Below are 12,525 nucleotides of genomic sequence, written 5' to 3'. Positions count from 1 at the left end.
AACTGGGTAAGGAGATGGCTGGGAGGAGCCCTCCTAGGCTCAGAACAACTCTCAAACATTGATCTCAGGAACTGTTCCTCCAAAGGAGCTCTAGGGACTTCCCTGGCTGTCCAGTGGTTAAGACTCCATGTTTCCAGTGCAGGGGGTGTGGGTTTAATACCTGGTCAGGGATCTAAGATCCCACATGAAGCATGGCCAAAAAACAAAAACAAACAAAAAACAAAGGAGGGGCTTCCTTAGTGGCGCAGTGGTTGAGAGTCCGCCTGCCAATGCAGGGGACACGGGTTCGTGTCCCGGTCCGAGAAGATCCCACATGCCGCAGAGCGGCTAGGCCCGTGAGCCATGGTCGCTGAGCCTGCGTGTCCGGAGCCTGTGCTCCGCAAGGGGAGAGGCCACAGCAGTGACAGGCCCACGTACCGCAAAAAAAACAAAGGAGCTCTAATTTGTATGCTGCAGAGAAGTAAGGTAAATACTGAAAAATGTAATTTGGACAGTAGAGCAATTTATGCCCCAGGGTGTTGAAGACAATAGAACAATCATTTTGCAAACAGAGTTTAACAGCTGGGCACTGTCAGGAAAAGAGACAAAGAAAAACCTGTCAAAACCACTGTCATCTTGGGAGACTAAGGGTTCACCCAAGGCCGCACCCCTTGAGGACCAACATCAGAGGATTAACACTGGGGGGTGGCGGGACAGCAGGGATAGACTTCAGTAATGATCCAGCCATTCACTAAGCAAGTAACAATAATAAGCCCAGAGTGGTGGCTGGGGGGCCTCCACCCATAGTTAGTATATTACCTAAAACATTCAGTTTCCAAAGAAAATATATTATGGGATATACAAAGAAACAGGAAAGTATTACCCATACACTATAGGGTGGTGGGGAGAAGCAGGTAGCAAAAACTTCCTGTGAGAGTAACCAGATGTCAGAGTTAACAAAGGCTTCAGAGTAGCCATTATAAATACATTCAAAGAACTAAAGGAAACCATGATTAAAGAAATAAAGTATGAGACAATGTATCAAATAGAGAATTCAATAAATATAAATTATATATAAAAAAGAACTGGAAATTCTGGAGTTGAAAAGTACAGTAACTGAAAAGAAAAACTCACTAGAGGGTCTTATATTACCTTATTAGGGCTGCCATAACAAAATACCACAGACTGGGTGGCGTAAACAGCAGGTATTTATATTCTCACAGTTCTGGAGGCTAGAATTCCAAGATCAAGGTGTCAGCAGGTTTGGTTCTTTCTTCCTTCCTTCCTTCCATTTATTTATCTAGCTGTGCTGGGTCTTGGTTACGGCATGTGGGCTCTTAGTTGCAGCATGTGGGATCTAGTTCCCTGACCAGGGATCGAACCTGGGCCCCCTGCATTGGGAGCGTGGAGTCTTAACCACTGGACCACCAGGGAAATCCCCAGGTTTGGTTATTTCTGAGCCCTCTCTCCTTGGCTTGCAGATGGCTATCTTTAACTGTGTTCTCACATGGTCATTCCTCTGTGTCCATGTGCCCCTGTTGTTTCTTTTTGTATCCAAATTTCCTCTTCTCATAAGGATACTGCTCAATGGTAAGTAGACTTATCATGGTGATCATTTTGAAATGTATATAAATATTGAATCACTATGTTGTATACCAGCGACTAACATAGTGTTGTAGGTCAATTATACTTCAAAAACAAACAAATTCCTAGAAAAAGAGATCAGATTTGTGGTTACCAGAGTTGGGGGGGAGGGAGAGTTGGGTGAAAGTAGTCTAAAGCTACTGGAAAAAACACATACAATGTAAGAGCTGTGAGCTGAGTCTATTCCGTGTCTTACTGAGGACTGTAGCCCAGGAGATAGCCCCTCAGATAACTCTGAGAAACAGTTCCGAAGAGGTAGGGGAAGAGCCAGCATATATAGTGCAGTCAAGATCTCGGTAAAGGTTTACTGCTCATGAGGATCAAATATCTCAGTCAATGATTTTAGTACTTTTCTAAGTATGGGAAGGTGCGAGCATATGGTGTCATTGAAATTCTTCCTTACATATGCATTTTAACTATCCAGGGGCTCATATATCCAAAACACACAATGCTTCATCCTGAATTCCTTTCAGGGTGCCCTTGTAGGTCAGTGACTGCAGTGGCCAATGACTTGATCCTTGTAGAACTGGAATGGCAGGCCACATTCTCTGTTTACAGTATAAACTTCCAGTTATAAGATAAATAAGTACTAGGGATGTAATGTACAACATGATAAATATAATTAGCACTGCTGTGTGTTATATATGAAAGTTGTTAAGAGAGTGAATCCTAAGAGTTCTCATCACAAGGAAAACATTTTTTTCTATTTCTTTAAGTTTGTATCTATATGAGATGATGGATGTTCACTAAACTTATTGTGGTAATCATTTCATGATGTATGTAAGTCACATCATTATGCTGTATACCTTAAACTTACACAGTGCTGTATATCATTTATATCTCAATAATACTGGAAGAAAAAAAATTAGGACACCACTCAGATTAGATTAGGGCCCACCCTAACAGTCTTGTTTTAATTTAGTCACCTTTTTTTTTTTTTGCGGTACACGGGCCTCTCACTGTTGTGACCTCTCCCGTTGGGGAGCACAGGCTCTGGACGCACAGGCTCAGCGGCCATGGCTCATGGGCCTAGCTGCTCCGCGGCATGTGGGATCTTCCCGGACCGGGGCACAAACCCGTGTCCCCTGCATCAGCAGGCAGACTCTCAACCACTGCACCACCAGGGAAGCCCAGTCACCTTTTTTTTTTTTAAGTTTTAATTCTTTTTTGAATTTTATTTTATTTTATTTTTATACAGCAGGTTCTTATTAGTTATCTATTTTATACATATTAGTGTATATATGTCAATCCCAGTCCCCCAATTCATCCCACTGAGTTTTAATTTTTTTTACAGTAGGTCCTTGTTGGTTATCTGTTTTATTTTATTTTATTATTTAAAAAATAATTTATTAATTTATTATTTATTTTTGGTTGCATTGGGTCTTTGTTGCTGTGTGCAGGCTTTCTCTTGTTGCGACGAGCAGGGGCTACTTTTCGTTGCGGTACGCAGGCTTCTCATTGCAGTGGCTTCTCTTGTTGCAGAGGATGGGCTCTAGGCACACGGGCTTCAGCAGCTGTGGCTCGCAGGCTCTAGAGCGCAGGCTCAGTAGTTGTGGCACATGGGCCTAGTTGCTCCGTGACATGTGGGATCTTCCTGGACCAGGGCTCGAACCCGTGTCTCCTGTATTGGCAGGCGGATTCTTAACCACTGCGCCACCAGGGAAGCCCTCCATGGTTATCTATTTTAAATATAGCAGTGTGCATAGGTCAATCCCAAACTCCCAATCAATCTTAAAAAAAATTTTATTGGCATATAGTTGACTTACAATGTTGTGTTTGTTTCTGCTGTACAGAAAAGTGAATCGGTTATACATATACATATATCCATTCTTTTTTAGATTCTTTTCCCATATAGGTCATTACAGAGTATTTTTAAAATATTTATTTATTTATTTATTTGGCTGTGCCGGGTCTTAGTTGTGGCATGCGGGATCTAGTTCCCTGACCAAGAATCGAACCCCAGCCCCCTGCATTGGGAGCATGGAGTCTTAACCACTGGACCACCAGGGAAGTCCTGGTCATTATGGAGTATTGAGTAGAGTTTCCTGTGCTATACAGTAGGTCCTTATTAGTTATCTATTTTATATATAGTAGTGTGTAAATCTCCCAATTTAGTCCTCCCCCTTAGTCAACTCTTTAAAGGCACTATCTCCCAATATAGTCATATCCTGACGTACTGGCGGTTTCAACATATGACTTTTGGGAGGGAAACAATTCTGCCTATATAACAGGTCTCCACAGTAAATTTGAATTGGCAGAAGAAAGAATTAATAAACTTGAAGATATATTCATAGAGATTATGCAATCCAAAGAATAGAGAGAAAAAAGAATGAAGAGCCTCAGAGAAATATGGAACACCATTATGCACACCAACATATACGTAGCAGAAGTACCAGAAAGAGAGGAGTGGGAGAAAGAAGGGAAAAAAAGATATTTGAAGAAATAATGGCTAAAAACTTTCCTGAATTTATTGAAAAACAATCTACCCATCTAGGAAGCTCAATGGACGCCAAGTAAAACAAATGCAAAAAGATCCATAAACAGGCACATCATAATAAAAATGCTGAAATATAAAGACAAGGAACAAATCTCGAAAGCAGCAAAAGAAAAATGACTCATCATTTACAAGGGAATCCCAATAGGATTAAAAGCTGACTTTTTATCAGAAACAGTGGAGGCCAGAAGAAAGTAGGACAATGTATTCAAAGTGCTCAAAGAAAAATAAAAAGACAGTCAACTAAGAATCCTGTATTGAGCAAAGCTATCTTTCAAAAATGAAGGTGGGGCTTCCCTGGTGGCGTAGTGGTTGAGAGTCCGCCTGCCGATGCAGGGGACATGGGTTCGTGCCCTGGTCTGGGAGAATCCCACATGCCGCGGAGCGGCTGGGCCCGTGAGCCATGGCCGCAGAGCCTGCGCATCTGGAGCCTGTGCTCCGCAACGGGAGAGGCCACAACAGGGAGAGGCCCGCGTACCACAAAAAAAAAAAAAAAAAAGAAGAAGGTGAAATAAAGACATTCCCAGGTATATAAAAACTGAGAGACTTCATTGCTAGTAGACCTACCTTACAAGAAATAGGAAGTTGTTTAGGCTGATATCAAGTGACCCCAGATATTAGTTCAAATCCATACAAAAAACCCCAAAGAACAAAGGTAAAGGTAATTGTTGGAGGAGGTCATCAAGATGTGATCGTTGGTTGACCCGAAAGCTGGACCCAGGCAATTAGAGGCTCCTTATCCCCACTACCTGAGTCAGTGGAATATGTATTCTACCCACCATTCCCACACTAGGTGCCATTTCAAGAATGTAGCCTTGAGAGAGTAATGCTGAATTGTTGAGACCACCTGGACTGAATATGTGACTGAACCCTGTTAAGGCCTCTATGTAAACTTTTAAGATTCTGATGGGTGGATGCAGAGATTTACTTAGCTTGCAACCACCCAAGACACGCCTCCTATGTAAGTTCCCTTGCTTATTAAAACTGCCACCTACAAATCTGGAGTGGTCTGCCTCTTTCATTGGTATCTCCTTACCCTCCATGTAAGGGGGCCAATTTCAGATTTCACCTGGGGAACTCCTGAGGTTACAAACCAACAGTAGTTGTATAATTATTAAAGACAATATAAATGCATATTTCTTCTCCTTTCTTCTCTTAACCAGTTTATATATTAACTGTAGAAAATGATATGTCTATAGTGTATTGTTGGGCCTATAACATAGAAATGTAATATATTTTCCAATAGTAGCACAAAGGAGGTGGGTGGAACAAAGATGTATTGGGCTAAGGAAAAATGATAAAAAGAAGGTTAATATAACAGAAGGTATAAATATATACTTGTTCTCCTTTCTTTTCTTAGCTCCTGTAAAAGTCATAAAATTATATAAAGTAATATAATAATGTATTATTAGTTTGTAACATTTATAGATGTAATATGTGTAACAGTAATATCACAAAAAGGGGCAAAAGGGTATAGAAGTATATAGGAATGTTTTATATCTCACTGGAAATAAATTAGTATAAATTAGTATAAATCTGAGGTTTTTTTTATAAAGGATATATATATATATTTTTTGCGGTACGTGGGCCTCTCACTGTTGTGGCCTCTCCCATTGCGAAGCACAGGCCTAGCCACTCCGCGGCATGTGGGATCTTCCAGGACTGGGGCACGAACCGGTGTCCCCTGCATTGGCAGGCGGACTCCCAACCACTGCGCCACCAGGGAAGCCCTAATTAATTAATTTTATTTTTGGCTGCATCGGGTCTTCGTTGCTGTGCGCGGGCTTTCTCTAGTTGTGGTGAGCAGGGGCTACTCTTTGTTGTGGTGAGCGGGCTTCTCACTGCAGTGGCTTCTCTTGTTGTGGAGCATAGGCTTTAGGCGCGTGGGTGTCAGTAGTTGTGGCACGTGGGCTCAGTAGTTGTGGCACGCACTCTAGAGCCTGTGCTCCACAACAAGAGAAGCCACTGCAATGAGAAGCCGAAGCATGGCAGTGAAGTAGCCCCTGCTTGCTGCAACTAGAGAAAGCCCGTGCGCAGCAATGAAGACCCAGCACAGCCAAAAAGAAAAAAGACATGAATGGTAAACCCTAGAGCTGCCATTAGGGAAATAATTCCAAAAATGTGAAAAAATCATTAAAGAAGTTAAAATGCTATATTAGAAAAATATTCACTTAATGCAAAAGAAAGCAGTAAAGTTGGAACAGAGGAACATAAATGAAAAAAGTAAAATACAAACATACATTCAACTCTATCAACAGTAACAGTAAATGTGAATGGATTAAACAACGCAAAAGATAAAGTTTGTCACACTGGGTAAAAAAACAAGATCCAACTGTTATTGTCTACAGGAGACACACCTTTTTTTTGGGGGGGGGGCTGTGCCATCTTAGTTCCCTGACCGGGGGTTGAACCTGTGCCCCTTGCAGTGGAAGCAAGGAGTCCTAACCACTGGACCGCCAGGGAGTTCCCGGGAGACACACTTTAGATTCAAAGATATAAATAGGCTGAAAAAGATATATCATGTAAACAGCAACCACAAGAGAGCTGAAATGGCTATACTAATATCAGACATAATAGACTTTAAAACAAAAAAGTGTTACTACAGATAAAGAGGGACATTCTATAATGATAAAGGGCTCAATCCATCAAGAAGATATAACAATTATAAAATATATGCACTTAGTAAAGGAGCACCAATATACATGAGGGAAAAACTGACAGGAATGTAGGGAGAGATGGACAATTCAATAATTTTTGAGACTTCAATACCCCATTTTCAATAATGGATAGAATAAGTAGGCAGAAGATCAACACAGAAATAGAAAAATCTAACAACACTATAAACCAAATAGATCTAAGAGACACATCCCACTCTTAGAACCCTCCACCCAACAAGAGAATGTACATTCTTCTCAAGTGTACATGGGACATTCTCTAGAATGGACCAAATGATAGGCCATAAAACAAACCTCAATAAATTTAAAAGGATAGAAAGAATACAAAGTATGTTCTCTAGCTACAGTGGAATGAAATTAGAAATCAATAACAGAAGAAAAACTGGAAAATTTATAAATATATGGAAATTAAACAACATACTCTAAAACAATCAATGAATCAAAGAAGTCAAATGGAAAATTAGAAAGTACTTTGAGATGAATGAAATGAAGACACAACATACCAAAACTTATGAGATGCAGCAAAAGCAGTGCTTAGTGGGAAATTTATAGCTTTAAATCTGTAGATTAAAAAAAGAAAAATCTCAAATTAATCACCTAACTTTCTACTTTAACACACTGGAAAAGTGTCTTTTCCAACTAAACCTAAAGCAAGCAGAAGGAAGGGAATAATTAAGATTAGAGGGGAAATTAATGAAAGAGAGAACAGAAAAATAGAGAAAAATCAATGAAACCAGAGCTGGTTCTTTGAAAAGATCAATAAAATTGGTAAACTTTTAGCTAGATTGACTAAATAAATAAATAGCAAAAGAGAGAGGACTCAAATTACTAGAATCAGAAATGAATAGGGAAGTCCCTGGCTGTCCAGTGGTTAGAACTCGGCACTTTCACTGCAGGGCCTGGGTTCAGTCCCTGATCGGGGAACTAAGATCCCACAAGCTGTGCGGTGTGGCCAAAAAAATAAAAAAAATAAAAGAGGGGACATTACTGATGATCTTATAAAGATGAAAAGGATTATAAATGAATACCATGAATAACTGTAAAAGAAATTAAAGATTAAAATGAATGGAAAAACATCCTGTGTTCACTGATTAGAAGATTAACATTAATTTTTTTAGTTACTTTATTTATTTTGGCCACGTCGCCATGAGGCTTGCAGGGTATTAATTCCCTGACCAGGGATTGAACCCAGACCCTCAGCAGTGAAAGTGTGGAGTCTTAACCACCGGACTGCCAGGGAATTCACGATATTAATTAATATTATTTAGATGGCAGTGCTTCCTAAGTTGATCTACAGATTCAATGCAATCTCTATCAAAATTCCAGCTGATTTATTTGTGGAAATTGACAAGCTGACTCAAACATTCATAAGGAATTCATAAGGAATTGCAGGAGATCCAGGATATCCAAAACAATAGGAGGGCTCACACTTCCTGTTTTCAAAACTTTCTACAAAACAACAGTAATCAAGACCTTGTGGTACTGGCATAAAAATAGATATATAGATAAATGGAATAGAATTGAGAGTCCAGAAACAAGCCCATCTGTCTATGGTCAACTGATAATTTTACAAGACTGCCAAGAACATTCAATGGTCTTTTCAACAAATGGTGCTAGGTCACTTGATAGCCACAGGCCAAAGAATGAAACCAAACCCTTATCTCATGCCATATACAAAAATTAACTCAAATTGTATCAAAAACCTAAAAGTAAGAGCTAAAACTATAAAACTCTTGGAAACATAGGGGTAAATCTCTATGACTTCAGATTTATTTATCAGATTTATGTATTCTCAGATGTGATGCCAAAGTATGAATAACAAAAGAAAAATGGTTAAATTGTACTTCATCAAAATTAAAACCTTTTGTGCTTCAAAGAATACCAACAAGAAAGTAAAAAGACAACCCACAGGTTGGGAGACAATATTTGCAAATTATATATCTGATATGGGCCTGGTATCCAGAATATATAAAGAACTCTTACAACTGAACAACCCAAAGTCAAAGAAACCAATTAAAAAATGGGTAAAGGACTTGAATAGACATTTCTCCAAAGATGACATACAGATGGCTAACAAGCACATGTAAAGATGGTCGGCATTAGTCATTAGGGAGGTACAAATCCAAGCCATGATGAGATACCACTTCACAGCTACTAGGATTGCTATTAAAAAAAAAAAAGGAAGTAAGTGCTGGTGATGTGGAGAAATTGGAGCCCTCTTACATTGCTGGCAGGAATATAAAATGGCACAGCTGCTGTGGAAAACAGTTTGCCAGTTCTTCAAAAAGTTAAAGATAGCATTACCAGGGACTTCCCTGGTGGCACAGTGGCTAAGAATCTGCCTGCCAATGCAGGGGACACGGGTTCAATCCCTCGCCTGGGAGGATCCCCCATACTGCGGAGCAACTAAGCCTGTGCGCCACAACTACTGAGCCTGTGCTCTAGAGCCCGTGAGACACAACTACTGAGCCCACACGCCTAGAGCTCGTGCTCCGCAACAAGAGAAGCCACCGCAATGAGAAGCCCGTGCACCGCAATGAAGAATAGCCTTTGCTCACCACAAGTAGAGAAAGCCCATGCACAGCAAGGAAGAACAAACGCGGCCAAAAAAAAAAAAGATAGCATTACCATATGACCCAGCAATTCTACTCCTAGGTGAATACTCAAAAGAATTGAAAAACAGGTACTCAGAGATATGTACACATTTTCAGAGTAGCCCTATTCACAATTGCCAAAAGGTGGAAAATAAAAAATGTCCATCAACAGATGAATGGATAATAAATTGTGGTATATACATACAATGGAATATTATTCAGCCTCAAAAAGGAAGTTCTGATACATACTACAATGTGAATGAACCTTGAAAACATTATGTTAAGTGAAAGCCAGACACAAAAGACTACATATTATATGATTCTATTTATATGAAGTATCTAGAATAGCTAAATCCACAGAAACAGAATGCATATTGGCGGTTGCCAGGAGATGCTGGGAGGAGAGAATGAGGATCATTTGCTTAATGGGTATGAGGCTTTCTTCTGGGGTGATGAAAATGTTTTGGAATTATATAGAGGTAATGTCACCAAACTGTTCCTTTTAAACCGGTTAACTTCTTGTTATGTGAATTTCACTTCAGTTAAAAAAAATGTTTTAAAAAAGGTTAAACAGTTACCATATGACAGCATTTCCACTTCTAGGTATCTCCCCAAGAGAAATGAAGATGCACATCCACACAGAAATGTGTGTACATGAATGTATCATTACTCATAATAGCCAAAATGTGGAAACAACCTAAAGTCCATCAACTGATGAATGGGTAAACAAAATATAGTATAACCATAAAATGGAATATTATTCAGCCCCCTTAAGGAATGTATTGATATACTGTACAACATGGATGAACGTTGAGAGCACGCTCAGTGAAAGCAGGCAGTCACAAAAGGCCACATATTATATGATTCCATTGATATGAAATGTCCAGAAGAGGTGAATATGTAGAGACAGGAGATTACTGGTTGCCTGGGGGGATGGAGAGTGACTGCTAATGGGTATGCTTTTCTTTCTATTTTTTTTTATTAGCAAACTTTTTTAAATTTTAAAAAATTAGAAAAAATTTTATTGGAGTATAGTTGATTTACAATGTTGTGTCAGTTTCAGGTGTAGGGTATTGCTTTTCTTTTTGAAGTATTGAAAATTTTCTGAAATTAGATAGTGGTGATGGTTGCACAACCTTGGTGAATATACAAAAAGCCACTCAAATGCATATTTTAAAATGGTGAATTATATGATATGTGAATTATATCTCAATAAAGCTGTTACAAAGAAGAGTACATGGGAGAGAAACAAAAGACATTAAGTATACATTATTCTTGGTTGGGCGAGAGGGAAGGAGAGATAAATAGCTAAAGAGGAAGATCAATGGAAAAAAAGCAAGGGAGTGATTACCATAAAAATCAGCGTAGTGGTTACCTGTGTGTGTCATCTGGAGAATCTGGATAATGTGATGGGCTTCTTGAGTGTTGTCAGTTTTGTATTTCTTGACCTGGGTGGTGGTTATGCAAGGGGTTCCTATGTAACTACTTGTTATACTGCAAAGTTATGTTTTATGCACTTTTCTCTATGTGCCTCTCTCCATCTCACTAAGTGGTACCACTTTCCACCTGGTTGCTCAGGTCAAAAATCTTGGAGTCACCTTGACTCTTCTGTCTTACACCTCATATCTAACCTGTCAAGACAACTTGTCAGTTTTACCTTCAAACTACATTCAGAATCTGACCCCTTCTCACCACCACCTGGCTTGAGGCACTTACCATCTCTCACCTGGACAACCTTTTTTTTTTTTCTGGCTGAGTTGGGTCTTCATTGCTCTGTGCTGGCTTTCTCTAGTTGTGGCGAGCAGGGGCTACTCTTCGTTGCAGTGCGCAGGATTCTCATTGCAGTGGCTTCTCTTGTTGTAGAGCATAGGCTCTAGGCACACGGGCTTCGATAGTTGCAGCATGCTGGCTCAGTAGTTGTGGCTCGTGGGCTCTAGCACGCAGGCTCAGTAGTTGTGGTGCACGGGCTTAGTTGCTCCGCGGCATGTGGGATCTTCCCGGACCCGGGCTCGAACCCACGTCCCCTGCACTGGCAGGCAGATTCTTACCCACTGCACCACCAGCAAAGTCCCAACAGCAGTAGCCTTCTAACTGATCTCTGTGCTTCATCCCTTGACCCTCCTGCCCTGGTTTATTTTCGACATAGCAACCAGTTTCTTTTTTTTCTCCTTTGATCTGGAGGTGTTTCTTAATGAGATATAATCACATACAATGAAATGCACATACATGTACAGTCCAGTGAGTTTGGACAAATGTAGACACCTGTGTAACAAATACCCCGGTTAAGATATAAAACATTTCCATTATCCCCCATAAGTTCCAGAAGGATCCTTTTTAAAGCCAGTGTTAGATCATGTTAGTCCTCTGCTCAGAACCTCCCAGTGACCCTCCATGTCACTGAGAATAAAAACTCAAGTTCGTACAATGGCTCATAAGGCTGTACACAGTCTGCCCTCGCCCCCGCCATTACCTTTCTTATCTAATCTTAGAGTTCTTTCCTCTTCCTTCAGTCTACTCTGTACGGGCTCCCAAAACAGATAATTACATTTCTTCCTCACTGTTCCTAGGACACGTCAGGCACTTTCCTGCCTCAGGGCCTTTGCACTTGGTGTTCTGTCTGGAATGCTCTTCTCCCAGATATCTGCTTCATTTAGGTCTCTGCTCAAATGTCACCTTATCAGAAGAGGCCCTCCCTGACCACCCTATATAAAATAACATGCCCCCCCATCCTGCACTCTCATCCCCTTACCTTGCTTCATTGTTCTTCATAGCACTTAGCTCAATCTATTATATATTATGCATGTATAATTCTGTTAGTCTCTCTCATGTAAGTTCTAGAGTGCAGGGACTTGAATGCTTTTGCTTTGGCTGTATCTCCAGTGCTTAACTCAATGCCTGGCATATAGTGGGTGCTCAAAAACTATTTATTAAATGAATGTCCACAGCCTCCGGTCTAGTCCAGTCTGCCATCATATCGCCTGGACTAGTGCACGAGCCTCCTAGCTGATCTCTCTGGCTTGTGTCCAGTCTCCACAATCCATTTCCCACACTGCAGAATTATCTTTTTAAAATTCAGATCTGATCATCTCACTTTCTTTCTTAAAACCCTTTGATGGCATCCCTTTGCCCTTCTGATAAA

General features: G+C 40.3%; 1 non-coding gene across 1 annotated transcript; it reads right to left on the bottom strand.

Moving 5' to 3' along the window:
* Window positions 1-1,340: 1,340 nt before the first annotated feature.
* Window positions 1,341-1,413, bottom strand: TRNAW-CCA (transfer RNA tryptophan (anticodon CCA)). Its single transcript has one exon. It is a non-coding gene; the product is annotated as a tRNA-Trp (tRNA).
* Between the last annotated feature and the right edge of the window lie 11,112 nt (window positions 1,414-12,525).

Source organism: Delphinus delphis, chromosome X, assembly GCF_949987515.2.
Source record: "Delphinus delphis chromosome X, mDelDel1.2, whole genome shotgun sequence".
Classification (NCBI taxonomy): Eukaryota; Metazoa; Chordata; class Mammalia; order Artiodactyla; family Delphinidae; genus Delphinus; species Delphinus delphis.
Note: the sequence above shows the minus strand (reverse complement) of the source record. Positions and strands in the feature narration are given on the sequence as shown.